Here is a 14,875-nt window from a genome sequence, read left to right as displayed (position 1 = left end):
ATTCCTGATCAAAACTCTTCAGAGTGTAGGGATAGAGGGAACATTCCTCAGCATCTTAAAAGCCATCTACGAAAAGCCCACAGCAAATATCATTCTCAATGGGGAAGCACTGGGAGCCTTTCCCCTAAGATCAGGAACAAGACAGGGATGTCCACTCTCACCACTGCTATTCAACATAGTACTAGAAGTTCTAGCCTCAGCAATAAGACAACAAAAAGAAATAAAAGGCATTCAAATTGGCAAAGAGGAAGTCAAACTCTTCCTCTTTGCAGATGACATGATACTGTACATAGAAAACCCAAAAGACTCCTCCCCAAGGTTGCTGGAACTCATACAGCAATTTGGGAGTGTGGCAGGATACAAAATCAATGCCCAGAAATCAATGGCATTTCTATACACTAACCATGAAACTGAAGAAAGAGAAAAGGAGTCAATCCCATTTACAATTGCACCAAAAGCATAAGATACCTAGGAATAAACCTAACCAAAGAGGTAAAGGATCTATACCCTAAAAACTACAGAACTCTTCTGAAAGAAACTGAGGAAGACACAAAGAGATGGAAAAATATTCCATGCTCATGGATTGGAAGAATTAATACTGTGAAAATATCAATGCTACCCAGGGCAATTTACACATATAATGCAATCCCTATCAAAATACCATGGACTTTCTTCAGAGAGTTGGAACAAATAATCTTAAGATTTGTATGGAATCAGAAAAGACCCCGAATAGCCAGGGATGTACTGAAAAAGAAAACCAGAGCTGGGGGCATCACAATGCCGGATTTCAGGTTGTACTACAAAGCTGTGATCATCAGGACAGTGTGGTACTGGCACAAAAACAGACACATAGATCAATGGAATAGAATAGAGAACCCAGAAGAGGGCCCTCAACTCTATGGGCAACTAATATTTGACAAAGCAGGAAAGACTATCCACTGGAAAAAGGACAGTCTCTTCAATAAATGGTGCTGGGAAAATTGGACAGCCACGTGCGGAAGAATGAAAGTAGACCATTCTCTTACACCAAACACAAAGATAAACTCAAAATGGTTGAAAGATCTAAATATGAGACAAGAATCCATCAAAATCCTGGAGGAGAACACAGGCAACACCCTTTTTGAACTTGGCCACAGCAACTTCTTTCAAGATACATTCATGAAGGCCAGGGAAACAAAAGCAAAATGAATTATTGGGACTTCATCAAGATAAAAAGCTTCTGCACAGCAAAGGATACAGTCAACAAAACTAAAAGACAACCTACAGAATGGGAGAAGATATTTGCAAATGACCTATCAGATAAAGGGCTAGTATCCAAGATCTATAAAGAACTTAATAAACTCAACAGCAAAGAAACAAACAATCCAATCATGAAATGGGCAAAAGACATGAAGAGAAATCTCACAGAGGAAGACATAGACATGGCCAACAAGCACATGAGAAAATCTCCGCATCACCTGCCATCAGGGAAATACAAATCAAAACCACAATGAGATACCACCTCACACCAGTGAGAATGGGGAAAATTAACAAGACGGGAAACAACAAATGTTGGAGAGGATGTGGAGAAAGGGGGACCCTCTTGCACTGTTGGTGGGAATGTGAACTGGTACAGCCACTCTGGAAAACTGTGTGGAGGTTCCTCAAAGAATAGAACTGCCCTACGACCCAGCAATTGCACTGCTGGGGATTTACCCCAAAGATACAGATGCATAAAACGCCGGGATACCAGCACCCCAATGTTTATAGCAGTAATATCCACAGTAGCCAAACTGTGGAAGGAGCCTCAGTGTCCATCGAGAGATGAAAGGATAAAGAAGCTGTGGTCTATGTATCCAATGGAATATTCCTCAGCCATTAGAAACTACGAATACCCACCATTTGCTTCGACGTGGATGGAACTGGAGGGTATTATGCTGAGTGAAGTAGGTCAATCGGAGAAGGACAAACATTATATGGTCTCATTCATTTGGGGAATATAAAAAATAGTGAAAGGGAATAAAGGCGAAAGGAGAGAAAATGAGTGGGAAATATCAGTGAGGGAGACAGAACATGAGAGGCTCCTAACTCTGGGAAACAATTAAGGGGTGGTGGAAAGGGAGGTGGGTGGGGGGATGGGGCGCCTGGGTGACAGGCACTGAGGGGGGCACTTAACAGGATGAGCACTGGGTGTTATGCTATATGTTGGCAAATCGAAATCCAATAAAAAAATGTACAAAAAAAAGAAAGATTTGAGAGAGAGAGAAAACACTTGAGAGAGTGCATGAATGGGGATTGGGGAGCAGAGGGAGAAGAGGTTCCCAGCAGAGCAGGAAACTACACAGGGCTCCAACCCAGGACATAGGATCATGACCTGAGCCAGAGGCAGACAGTTAACTGACTGAACTACCCGCCACCCCAATTTCCTTGATTTCTGATTTAATTTTTTATTATTTCTTTTCTTCTGCTTATATAGCTCTTCCTTCTCTATTTTATTTTTTATTTAAATTCAAGTTAGTTAACAAATAGTGTAGTATTGTTTTCAACTCAGGAGTAGAATTTAGTGATTCATCACTTACATATAATACCCAGTGCTCATCACAAGTGTCCTCCTTAATATCCATCACCTATTTAGCCCACCCCCGCCCACCTCCAATCTAGCAACCCTCAGTTTGTTCTCTATAGTTGAGTCTCTTACAGTTTGCCTCCCACTCTGTTTTTATCCTATTTTATTTTTACTTCTCTTCCCTATGTTCATGTTTTGTTTTTTAAATTCCACATGAGTGAAATCATATCTTTCTCTGACTTATTCTTATTTCTTATTCTTATCTTAGCATAATGCCCTCTGGTTTCATCCATGTTGTTGCAAATGGCAAGATTTCATTCTTTCTGATCATATCTCTTTTAGTCATTCATCAGTCGACGGACACCTTCTCTAGTTTATTAAGGTGGAAGCTTAGATTGTTGATTTCAGATCTTTTCTGATATACATATTTAATGCAATAAATTTCCCTCTAAGCATGGCTTTTCATACATTTTGTTGTGTTTTCATTTAACTCAAAATATTTATATATTTCTTGAGACTTCTTTGATCCATGCATTATTTAGAAGTATGTTGCTTAATCTCCAAATATGTTAGATTTTCCAGCTATCTCTCTGTTATACATTTCCAATTTAATTCCATTGTGGTCTAAGAGCAAACTTCATATGATTTCTATTCTTTCAAAACTTTTCAGGTGTGTTTTATGGCCCAGAATGTGGTCTTCTTCTTTTTTTTTTTTTTTTTTTTAAGATTTTGTTTATGAGAGAGAGAGAGAGAGAGAGAGGCAGAGACACAGGCAGAGGGAGAAGCAGGCTCCATGCAGGGAGCCTGACGTGGGACTCCATCCTGGGTCTCCAGGATCAGGCCCTGAGCTGAAGGCGGCGCTAAACCACTGAGCCACCCAGGCTGCCCTGTATGTTTTTTTAATTAGGCTCCATGCCCAACATGAGGCTTAAAACTCAGGACCCTGAGGTCAAGAGCGGCATGCTCTATCAAATGATCCAGGCAGGTGCCCCAAACACAAAGACTTTATCTTTCATTTGTATAGACCTGAGTTTCTAACCTATAATCATTTTACTTCTCCCTGAAGAACTTTTAATATTTTTTGGAAGGCAGGTCTACTGGCCACAACTTCCTTTGGTTTTTGTCTAAGACTATTTCTCCTACACTTTTGAATGATAATTTTGCTGATTACAGAATTGTAGGCTGGTTTCTTTCAACACTTTAAATATTTCACTCCACTCTTCTTGCTTGCATGGTTTCTAATTGCGAAATCTAATGTAATGCTCATCCTTGTTCCTTGATAGGTAAGGTACATTTTGTTCCACTTTGGCTTCTTTCAAACATTTTTTCTTTGTCTTTGTTTTCCTGCAATTTGACTTTTTTAAGTTTACTTTTTTTTTTTTTTTTTTTAGTAATCTCTACATACAACATGGAGCCCAAGGATCAATAGTTGCATGCTCTTCTGAGTCAGCCAGGCACCCCTATTTTCCTGCAATTTGAATAGGATACACTTAGGTGTAGATTTTTGGTGTTTCTTCTGCTTGGTATTTTCTGAGCTTCCTGGATTTGTGGTCTGGTGTCTATCATTAATTCTGGAAAACTCTAAGCCATTACCACTACTTCTTTCTCTCTCTTCTCCTTCTAGTTTTCCTGCTTTATGTATGCACTTTTTTTTTTACTGTATAATTATTTTTAATGTCCAGTGTTTATAACATGAGGGCCAGAGCTTTCTCCTCAACTCAAGTTTATAAATATTTGATTGGCTTATGAGGCCAATAGGGATATTTCTTGTCTAATTTGGTTTCTGGGAAGACTTCATTAGTTCCTCAGTGTTCATCTGATCAAATGGAATTATGTTCATCTTCTCTAGCTCTTTTTCATATTCCTCTATCCTGGTCTAGAGAGAGACAAAAACTCAGCACAACTTTTCGCATCTTCTTTTTCTTCAGTATCCACCTGAACAGTTTATTTATCCTCTGGCAAAGGAAGCTTCTTCTCAAAGTCATCTACCAAGCCAGGCTTTATCACACTGGCCTTGTAGTTAGCCCAGTTGATAGCAGGTGGTTTCTCAGGGAGCATAGCCAATCTGGAGGTAAGAGGCTCATTCTACAATTTCAGGAGTTAGCAATGGCCTTCTGGTTTGGGGGTATGATTTTCCCCCAAGCTACCTAATCGATGGCTTTTAGAGCAAGTTTTCACCCAGCCATCTTGAGATCCTTCACCAACCCTGGCAGCCCACAGTCCACCTATGCTACACCTTTTGTAAATGTCCCACAGTTCCTAGATATTTTTCATTTTTTTCATTATTTTTTCCAGCTTTATTGAGATATAGCATATAACATTGTGTAATGTTAGGTGTACAGCATGATGATTTGACATATATTGCAAAGTATGGCCACAATAGGGTTAGTTAACACCTCCATCATTTTGCATGATTACTACTTCTCTTTTTTTCTGGTGAGAACATTATAGATCTACTTTCCTAGCAACTTCCAAGTACATAATACAGTATTGTTAGCTATAGTCACCCTTGCTATATGTTAGATCCTCAAAACATATTTATCTTCTAAAAGTTTGTAACATTTAACCAAATATCTCCAGTTTCCTTCATCCCTCACCCTTAGAAACCACCATTCTACTCTCTGTGTCTGTGAATTTGGCTGTTAGGTGCACACTATTTTAGGATTTTTATGAGTTCTTGGTTTGGGGTTCATGCAGCCTCTTTAATCTGTAGGTTTATGTCTTTTGCCAAATTTGGGAAGCTTTCTGCTATTATTTAAGTATATTTTCTGCACTCCTTCTCTTCTTAAGGGATTCCAGTGACAGACATATATTTTGGTATTTTCCCACAGACCCCTAAAGTTCTGTTCATTTGTTGTTTTTTTGTTCAGATTGTAGGATTTTTAGTGGTCTGTCTCCAAGGTCCTGCTTTCCTTTGTCTCTGTCATCTCTAATGGGTCTCTAATAAATAAAATCTTTTAAAAATAAATAATAAAATCCTTGTTAGATAATCCCAACATCTATGTCATCTTGATGTTAACATTTGTTTGTTTTTTGTTTTTTAGAATTAAGGTAAGCTCTGCCCAACATGGAGCTCAAATTCACGGCCCAGAGATCAAGAGTCACTCACTATACTGACTGAGCCAGCCAGGCACCATATGTTAGCCATCTGTTGATTGCCCTTTCTCATTCCAGTTCAGCCTTCTTCTGGCTTTTGGTATGATGCATATTTTATTTTATCCTGGACTTTTTGGGTATTATATTACGAGTTAGTGGTTCCTTTTAAAAACTATTTTAGTATGTATTTGACTTGTTCAAGTTCAAAATGAAAACCATGGCTCACTTTTGTGGCCTGTGTTTGAATGTCAGTTTAGTTTTAAATAAGTCCTATTTTTTAAAAAGATTTTATTATTTATTCATGAGAGATACAGAGAGAGGGGTAGAGACACAGGCAGAGGAAGAAGCAGGGTCCCTGTGGGGAGCCCGATGGGGTACCCAATCCCAGGACCCGGGATCACGACCTGAGCCAAAGACAGACGCTCAACCCCTGAACCACCCAGGAGTCCCCAAATCAGTCCTATTTTAGTCTGCCCTATGGTGTGCTACCCAGAGGCCAATCTGAAACAGTACAGTCTTCTACATCATAGTTCAATTCTCAAAGCTTTCTATGTTAATTCTGGTGGGTTTCACACATAGGTCACTTGTAGGTGTGCCCTGGACTTCATACACAAATTCAAACAATCTCTTTCTGCAGCTCCCTCTTCTTTGTTACCCTCCCCCCACACCCTAGCTGTGACGGGGTGGGTGCTGCCTCTGTTACCTTTGCTTAGTGCAAGGATAGCAACAGAGCTCTACCCTGCTGTTACAACACTCCATGGGGATGGGAGAGAGGGATTCACGCTGATTGCATTTGTGCAGAATGGGGCTGGCTGACAAGAGCTCCACATCAGTCCTCACTAGTAAGGGGAGAGGACTACTCACATAGTAGTACATAGGAGGGATGGTGGACAGGCTCCACGCCACAGCCTCCCCAAAGCCAGCTGAAAAGGGAGGGCTGTGGCTTATTTTATGGTGTTTGCCCAAGAAAGAGCAAGTATTGTCAAAAGGTCTTTCAGGGCACCTGGGTGGCTCAAGTGGTTGAGTGTCTGCCTTTGGCTCAGGACGTGATCCAGGGATCTTGGGATCTAGTCCCATAATGGTCTCCCTGCAGGAAGCCTGCCTCTCCCCCTGCCTATATCTTTGCCTCTCTCTTTGGGTCTCTCATGAATAAATATATTTAAAAAAAAAAGTCTTTCATTGCTGTCCTTCCCAGCCTTTGACTCCAGAAGGGTGGGCTTTTGTTGGGACTTTGTGCTTTGGTGATGGTTTTGGGTTTGACCTTCTCTGGTGTCCAGGATAGGATCTAGTAAGTAGTAAAGCTTGTGAGGTCTCCCAACTAGGTTATCACTTGAGACCTAAGTTGTCTAGCCAGTTTTATCTTTTTTCCACCATCAGAACAGTCTGATAGTTGCTTTACATATTTTGTCAAGTTTTTGGTTGTAGTAAGTAGAAGGAATAGGGTAGAATCCACTTACTCATCTTGTTTGGAAACGGAAGCCCCATATATTTTTTCAAAATCAACTTTTTGAGGTATAATTTACATGCACTAAAACGTATCCATTTATAATACACATTTCCATGAGTTTCAACAAAGGTATATATATACCCATGCAACCACAATCAAAATAGAGAACATTCTCATCTCCCCAAAAGTTTCCTTTGTGCCTTTTCCCAAGCAATTCCCCTCCTCCCAGGCCTGACAAGCACTGATCTATGTGACGATGGATTAGATTTGTCTTTTCCAGAGTTTCAGATAAAATCAAACAGAATGTATTCTTTGATAAAAGTCTACCTTTTTTTCGTTCAGTGTATCTGAGATTCATATGTACCACTAGGTGTATCAGCAGTTCATTCCTTTTCATTTCTTAGTAGGATTCCATTATTTTTTTGTCTGTGCTTTCGTCTGGGTTGTTGCCATCCTCTGCTCTTACCTGGCAAACTTCAAAAGCCAATGACCCCCCAGTAGCTCCCCCAGCCACCGCTGCTGCGTTTCTGCTCTCAGAGCTCCTTCTGTGATTCAAGGGAGAAAAAGCTTGCTACATCATTTAATGTTAGTACTTCCTTCAAGGCAGGGGTAGGATACAATTTCAGAATAAAAAGGATGGTTTCTTCTGGATTTCTTCTCTATCCTGGTCTAGAGAGAGACAAAAACTCAGCACAACTTTTCGCATCTTCTTTTTCTTCAGTAAAGAAAGAGCAGAGCACTGATCTGCTCTGTCATATGCTTACTAATCATGGGCTCAGACCAAAGTATATGAAAACAATCACTCTCTTGGCAGGGAATTTTAGGGGTTTATAACTTTGGTCTTATAGTGTTGTGTCCTCTGAATTAGTAATAAGAGTATGGATATGCTCTTCATTTTATGCAAAAATAACTACCAGATCACAGTGATGCATAACTAACACCATCCCTCCATGTTGAATTCCCAGTGGCTTGTGATGAACTGGGTACCTCGCCAAACACACTTATCCACATTGTCAGGTTCTCTGTCTTCTGTCTAACCCATGCCCTCATATCCCTAGCAGAAGAAATTCGGTATTCCATGCATCTGATTCCTTTGTTGTTGTTGTTGTTGTTGTTTCCCATCTGATTCCATTGTGATGGCAAGTGACACACTAGCCAGGGGATGATCTGACCTTGTATTCTCTCCTGGCTAGTTACATTTACAAAGTGGATTCATGATTTCTCTGACTGCTGTCTTCACCAAATTCTGCATTCAGACTCACAAATGAAGTGCTAAGTGGTTTTTATATAGGAAAACAAAGCAAGTTTTGTTTTCTACCAGTGCAAAGTTGGGTATACTCTTTTTAAAAATAATATTTCCCATTTAGCAAAGTCCTAAGGTAAATAGATGGTTGCCAGGTTTCTAGTTATACTGGTTTCTGTACTATCTATCTGTTCAGACACAAGCTCCTTTTAAAATGTGCCTAGTCAGAATTTCTTCATATACTGCAACCAAAACAACATATTGCAACAGATGGAATACAGAAGTAGATGTGAGAATTCAGCTGTCTTCTATTAAGCCAGGCATTAAAGAGATTGGCAAAAAAAAAAAAAATAAAATAAAATAATGACATTCTTTTGTTATTTTATTTTTAATTTTTTTAGAGAGAGAGAGCATGTGAGCACAGGGCAGGGGTGGGCAGAGAGGGAGAATCTTTTTTTAATTAAAAAATATTTTTTTGCATATTTTTTATTGGAGTTCAATTTGCCAACCTATAGCATAACACCCAGTGCTCATCCCATCAAGTGCCCCCTTCAGTGCCCATCACCCAGTGCCCCCAAGCCCCTGCCCACCTCCCCTTCCATTACCCCTTGTTCGTTTCCCAGAGTTAGAGGAGTTGCAGAGGGAGAATCTTAAGCAGGCTCAAAGCTCTGCACTGGGCTCACCAGAGCTCATTCTCACAACCCTGGAATCATGACCTGAGCCAAAATCAAGATTTGGACACTTAACTGACTGAGCCACCCAGGCACCCCAATGCCACTCTCTTGTTTCATGAGAAAATGTATTTGTGGAAAATTTAGCTATCAAATAATACGAGAGAAACTTTCAAACTAAAGAACACGTTTCCACATGAAAGTTCAGCACAGTAAATGCAAAACAGGAGGAGATAAAGACAAAAAAAAAAAAAAAAAAAGAAGACCCACATTAGGCCTATTATGAAACTTTATCATACCACAGATAAGCAAAAGACCCTAGAAGATTTCAGAAGGATAAAAGCAATCACATATAAAGAAACAAATCAAAATGGTATCACCCTTCTCAACAACACTGGAAACTAGAAGACAATGCAGCAATACCTTCATTCTTAGGGAAAATAATTAGCAATCTACAATAATATTCTCAACTAAACTATTACTTGGTCGTGAGGGTAGAAGAAAGACATTTTTGGACATCATGTGGTAGAGTATTATAGTAATAGTCCCCAACGAATTACAACTCCCTTTTCCCCTATCCTTTTGTGATGTTACTTTGCTGATTCTCCCAGTGAGAGGAGTCTATTTCTTCATCCGCTTGAGTCTGAGCTGGCCATGTGACTTTTTTTAACCAACAGAACATGGCAGAAGGGATACTGTGTAAGTTCCACAGCCAAGGTTTTAAAGAAGCCTTGAACTATCTCATCTTCTGGATCAGAGACCATTATGGAACTGGGACCACCATATTGTGAAGGTGGGACACATCTATCTACTGGAAGATGAGACCACAAGAGAAGACATCTAAAAGTGAGGCATCAACACAAAGCAATATAATGTGAAATTCTTAGTTTAATGGTGTCTATTAGATTCATTTTCTTTCAAATTGTTTATGTATTACCTATATTATATATTTATTTTATATTTTTATTATATTTATATATTATTTAAGATAGGAAGTTTTTATATTTTGCAAATATTTTCTCTTCATTATAGCTTGTCTTTTGTTCATGGTATCTTTCAAGATATAGTTTTGCTTTTTTAGGGTCACATCTATTAATCATTTCCTTTGTCTTTATGTTGTTGAGATTTTTTAAAAGATTTATTGGAGGGGGGAGGCACAATGGAAAAGGGAGAGAATCCTCAAGCAGACTCCCCTCTGAGGGTGGACCTTGACACAGGGCTTGATCCCAGGACCCTGAGGTCAAACCTAAGCTGAAATCAAAAGTCCAATGTTCAACTGACTGAGCAGCAGAGGTGGGAAGGGGCTGAGGGAGAGGCAGAGAATCTCCATAGACTCCTTGCTGAGCTCGGAGCCTGATGCAGGACTTGATCTCACAACCCTGAGATCATGACTTGAGCTGAAATCAAGAGTTTGATACTTAACTAGTCAGTTAAGCCATCCAAGTGCCCCTCCCCCCTTTAAAAATATTATTTTTTTGAGAGAGAGAAACAGAGCATGAGCCATGGGTGTGGCAGAGGGAGAGAGAGAAGCAGGTTCTCCACTGAGCAGGGAGCCCAATGTGGGGCTGGATCCCAGAACCCTGAGATCACGACCTGAACCAAAGGCAGACGCTTAACCAAGCTACCCAGGAGCCCCTATCAAGGGGCCCCTTATTTTCTTTCTTAATCCTCACCACTACCACTACCACCAAACCAGAATGAACAACTGGTGCGAGAGAGCAATCATTGTCAAAGTGAGAACTTAGTTTTAATAGTTGTTTCTAGGGAGTGGTCTGGAGTTCGGAGAGCCAGGCAAGGAGCTGCTGCTTTTCTATTGACTTTTTCCCTCACAGTCCAGCCTAAAGATTACATCGATAAAGTGTACCCTGAATCTACTTACTCTCCTCACTTCTACCAGTCTGGTCAAGGCTTCTATCACCTCTGGCCTAAATGACCCCAGCACCTGGCTCGTTGGTGTCCTGCTTCCACCCTTGCCCTTGTTTCAGCTATCCATTGCTAGGAAATAAATTACTTCAAGACCAATTTATTAAATCTCACAATTCTTTGGTTTTCTTGAGCTGAGGGAGGTGGTTCCTCTATTCATGTGATGTTGCTGGGCCTGTGGGCATTTGTGGGCAGAATATCCAAGGGACTCACCAAACTTGGCTGGCAGTTGGTACTGGCAGTTGGCTGGGTCTTCAGCCAGGATTCTGGGCTGTGGGTCTCAATTCTCCTCTGTGTGGCCTGTAACGTGGACCCAAGAGCTAGTGTTCTAAGAAGAAGGGAGTCTCTTAAAGCCTAAGCTTGGAAGTCCCAGAATATCCCTTCTGCTGTCTTCTACAGGTCAAAGCAGCCACAAGACCAGCCCAGACTCAAGGGGAGTGGAGGAATCAGAGGGGGCCATCTTTGGAGACTAGTTACCAAGATCTCCTTCAGTCTATTTTCCATTTTCCAGACTTTTTTTTTTTTTTTTTAAAGATTTATTTGAGAGAGGGACTCCTGGGTGGCTCAGGGGTTGAGCAGCTTAGGGCATGATCCCAGGCCAGGGATTGAGTCTCACATCAGGCTCCTTGGGAGGAGCCTGCTTCTCCCTCTGCCTGTGTCTCTGCCTTTCTCTCTGTGTTTTTCATGAATAAATAAAATCTTTACAAAAAAAAAAAAAAAAAGAGATTTGAGAGAGAGAGAGCACACCCGTGTAAGAGATTGTGTGAACAAGGGGAGGGCCAGAGAGAGAGAGAGAATCCAAATAGACTCCCCTCTGAGCGTGGAGCCTGACACATCTCAATCCCAGGACCCATGAGATCATGACCTGAGCCACAAAGGGGTCAGACACCCAACCGACTGGGCCCACCCTGGAGACACCCTCCAGAGACATCTGTTAAAAACAAATAGACATCACTCCCCTGCTAATCCACCAATGATATCATCATACTCACAATACCTGCCATTTAATGCCCTGCCTTACCTGGCTCCTGCTCAATCCTGTCCTTCATACTTCTGTTCTCCTCACATTGGTCCTTACTGTCTTCCCCAGCACCCCTAACTCACCACCCTAAACTTTTGTATTTACTGTTCCACCCACCTGGAATGGTTTTCCTCCAAGCCTCACTTGGATACTTGACATTATTTATTCATTCACGTTTTGGGTCTCCACTAGAATTTAAGGTCCTTGCCAGCAGTGCCTTTCTTGGTTCTGACACCTAGAAAAGCATTCATCACAGGCTGGCATACCATAAATATACTCTATGGTTAACTGAAATTGATTTCCCTAAATCTTTGGCACATACTGCCATCGGAAATGTATGAATTAATTTTAAAACATGCGAACTACAGTGGTAATTAGCATACAGATCCAACAGTGTACTAGTTCTACATACCCACTGGCTAATATTTCTACCTTCCTAATAAAGCTGACAGCTGCTTTCCTGTGTGTCCTGTGGGGCAGCTGCTGCAAGCTCAGCCTCTGACGGGTCCGTCATCAATCTGGCCTATGCATGCATGGAACTCAGGGAACTCAGAGGAACTTATCAGACACACTCTGGGTAGAAGCCAGGGGAGTGCTGCTCTTGGCATTTTTACTTTAATCCATTTTGGTGTCAGCTGTCCCTCATTAATTCACTGAATTTAATTAGAGGGCTGAATGAGAATCCCTAAACTATGGCACCTAAGAAACTACTGTAGTCCAACACTGTCAATCAAAATGAACCCACATATCCGGGAAGCAGGCACACATTAAGAGTATTATCATTACAGAGACACATCCCATGTATCAAAGATAAAGCTAGGTCCAACACAATATTAACAAACCTTGCTTATTCATAAACTTGCAGCAGGAGAATCCTTCTGCCATCACCCTTGTTTCAGCAGGGATTCAAAGGTGTCGGGGAGTACATTTTATTGAGTAAAAAGGAAATGCTGTCTTACTGAAAACTGTTTTACAAGGGTAGGATCAGTGGAGTGAGGGAGATTCACTGGTCTTCCAATACATTTGGCCATCATCCTCAGTCAGCTGCAAGGGGGCAAGTGAGCAGTTTGGGGATGTTTCAAAAGAGGAAAGGGTGGAGGGTTTTCTGTGGTCAGCCATTTCCTGAAAGAAGTGGGGGTCGACAGGATGCTTATTTATAGTCAAACTGTCATCATGGTTATTGGGGGTGGGGGGTGGCTGCTTTTCTGCAGAAAGTCTCTCACATGATTATCAAATTTAAAATAATTGCAATTTTAGAGCTGAAAGTCATCCTAAAATTCATGGGCTCACTTTGACCCATGGTCCCCACCCTAAGTCCATTCAATGAGTGGGAAACCTCAGAAACAGCGTAATTGGGTGTTTAAGGCTTAGCGATGGTCAGAAGCAGAATCAGTTTTCCTGGATCCTAGGGCTGTGAATATAACCACCATGCTTCTCAGATATCAACGAAGGAAAACAATGAAAATACAGTCAGTAGCAACATCAACCAGTTCTAGCTGGGCCCAGGAATACCCCTGGCTCCTTTATTAACAGAATCCTGAACCAGTCTGTTGCAGGGCTCAGGGACTCTGGGCTTCAGGGGAATTTAAGCCCCTCCTCAGTACTGGAAGGAGAGTCCTCAATTGGCTCAAACCAATGAATGCTCCACAGATCTCATTCTTGTCAGTGAACATTAGGGAAAAGTGGATGGGGTGGTGGGGTGGTAAGGGGGCATCTGGAAAAGAAAGATAGAGGGTTTTTTTTTTTTTAAAGATTTTATTTATTCACGAGAGACACAGAGAGAAAGGCAGAGACACAGGGAGAGAGAGGAGAAGCAGGCTCTCCTGCTTCTCCTCTTCTTCTCCCCTGCAGGGAGCCCATTGTGGGACTCGATCCCAGGTCTCCAGGATCACACCCTGAGCCAAAGGCAGATGCTCAACCACTGAGCCACCCAGGAGTCCCAGATTAAGGGCTTTTTAAGAGCCCGTGGAGGTAATACTTTCTGCCATGGGGTTTGTTTTCTGTGTATGGGAAATAGGTTCATACAATTTGGCAAGGTGAATTGGAACTCAAAATCTTTTGACCCTACAATCCCCCTTCTAGTATGCTATCCTACAGAATCAACCTACTTAGGAAAGAAAAAAAAACCCAACACATTCTAAGATGTATCGGCTTTTTGTTTTAGTAAAAGCAAAGAATTGGAAATACCCGAAGTATCCAACAACAGGGCATAGGAAACACCGTGAAAGACTTTGAAACAAGTCCCCCTACACATACACCGCTCCATCCGCAGCTAATGGGGTCTTCTACCTAGGCACAAACTCTTCAGGTTACCTTATCATGAGGTAAACTGAGGGAAACAGATAATGCAGGTGCTTTTTGTCCATATACATGCAAAATGTACCTTATAAAGTCCTAAATGTAAAAGATTATTACTCTGTAGCTCTTGGCCAATTTTGCCAGTTGTGTATCTATGAAGCAAGTACATTTCAGCATTCCTACTAAGCTAATTATATTTTATTCTTTGGAGTCTCCTTTGAACCAATTAAGACATCTTACTGGGGATCCTTGGGTGGCTCAGCGGTTTGGCACCTATATCTTCAGCCCAGGGCCTGATCCTGGAGTCCCGGGATGGAGTCCCACTTCGGGCTCCCTGCATGCAGCCTGCTTCTCCCCCTATCTGTGTCTCTGCCTCTCTCTCTGTGTCTCTCATGAATAAATAAAATCTTAAAAAAAAAAAAAAGACATCTTACTAGTTCTCTCATTAACCAAGCTAAATAAAATCTTTAACATGTTTATTTTGTATTTGAGTCCTGATTTTACTTTCTAAAAAAAAAATTATCTTTTAGCAAGGTGGTTAAATAAATTTGGTACTTTGATCTTACATCCCTCTTCAAAATAGATACAAAGACCATACAGTGGGGCGCCTGGGTAATGCAGTTGGTTAAGC

At 41.2% G+C, this 14,875-nt stretch overlaps 1 protein-coding gene and 1 long non-coding RNA gene across 8 annotated transcripts in view; one reads left to right on the top strand and one right to left on the bottom strand.

Moving 5' to 3' along the window:
• Positions 1-14,875, bottom strand: part of FKBP1A (FKBP prolyl isomerase 1A) — a 58,505-nt gene that overhangs the window by 15,700 nt on the left and 27,930 nt on the right. The window contains exon 4 of one of the 2 annotated variants that reach the window (XR_013365082.1): positions 11,139-11,225. The gene's annotated coding sequence lies outside the window, so the exon portion shown is untranslated. Of the gene's footprint in view, positions 1-11,005; positions 11,226-14,875 lie in introns of those variants that run through there. The other variant, XM_077872529.1, reaches the window with a different exon arrangement.
• LOC144298099 (uncharacterized) overlaps positions 1-14,875 on the top strand; it is a 50,088-nt gene that overhangs the window by 9,072 nt on the left and 26,141 nt on the right. For all 6 annotated transcript variants that reach the window (XR_013365090.1, XR_013365089.1, XR_013365086.1 and 3 more), the window contains 2 exons: positions 5,590-5,741; positions 9,680-9,848. This is a non-coding gene — a long non-coding RNA (uncharacterized LOC144298099). The remainder of the gene's footprint in view (positions 1-5,589; positions 5,742-9,679; positions 9,849-14,875) is intronic.

The sequence above is a fragment of the Canis aureus genome, chromosome 26, assembly GCF_053574225.1.
Source record: "Canis aureus isolate CA01 chromosome 26, VMU_Caureus_v.1.0, whole genome shotgun sequence".
Classification (NCBI taxonomy): Eukaryota; Metazoa; Chordata; class Mammalia; order Carnivora; family Canidae; genus Canis; species Canis aureus.
This window is presented reverse-complemented; position numbering and strand designations above follow the sequence as displayed.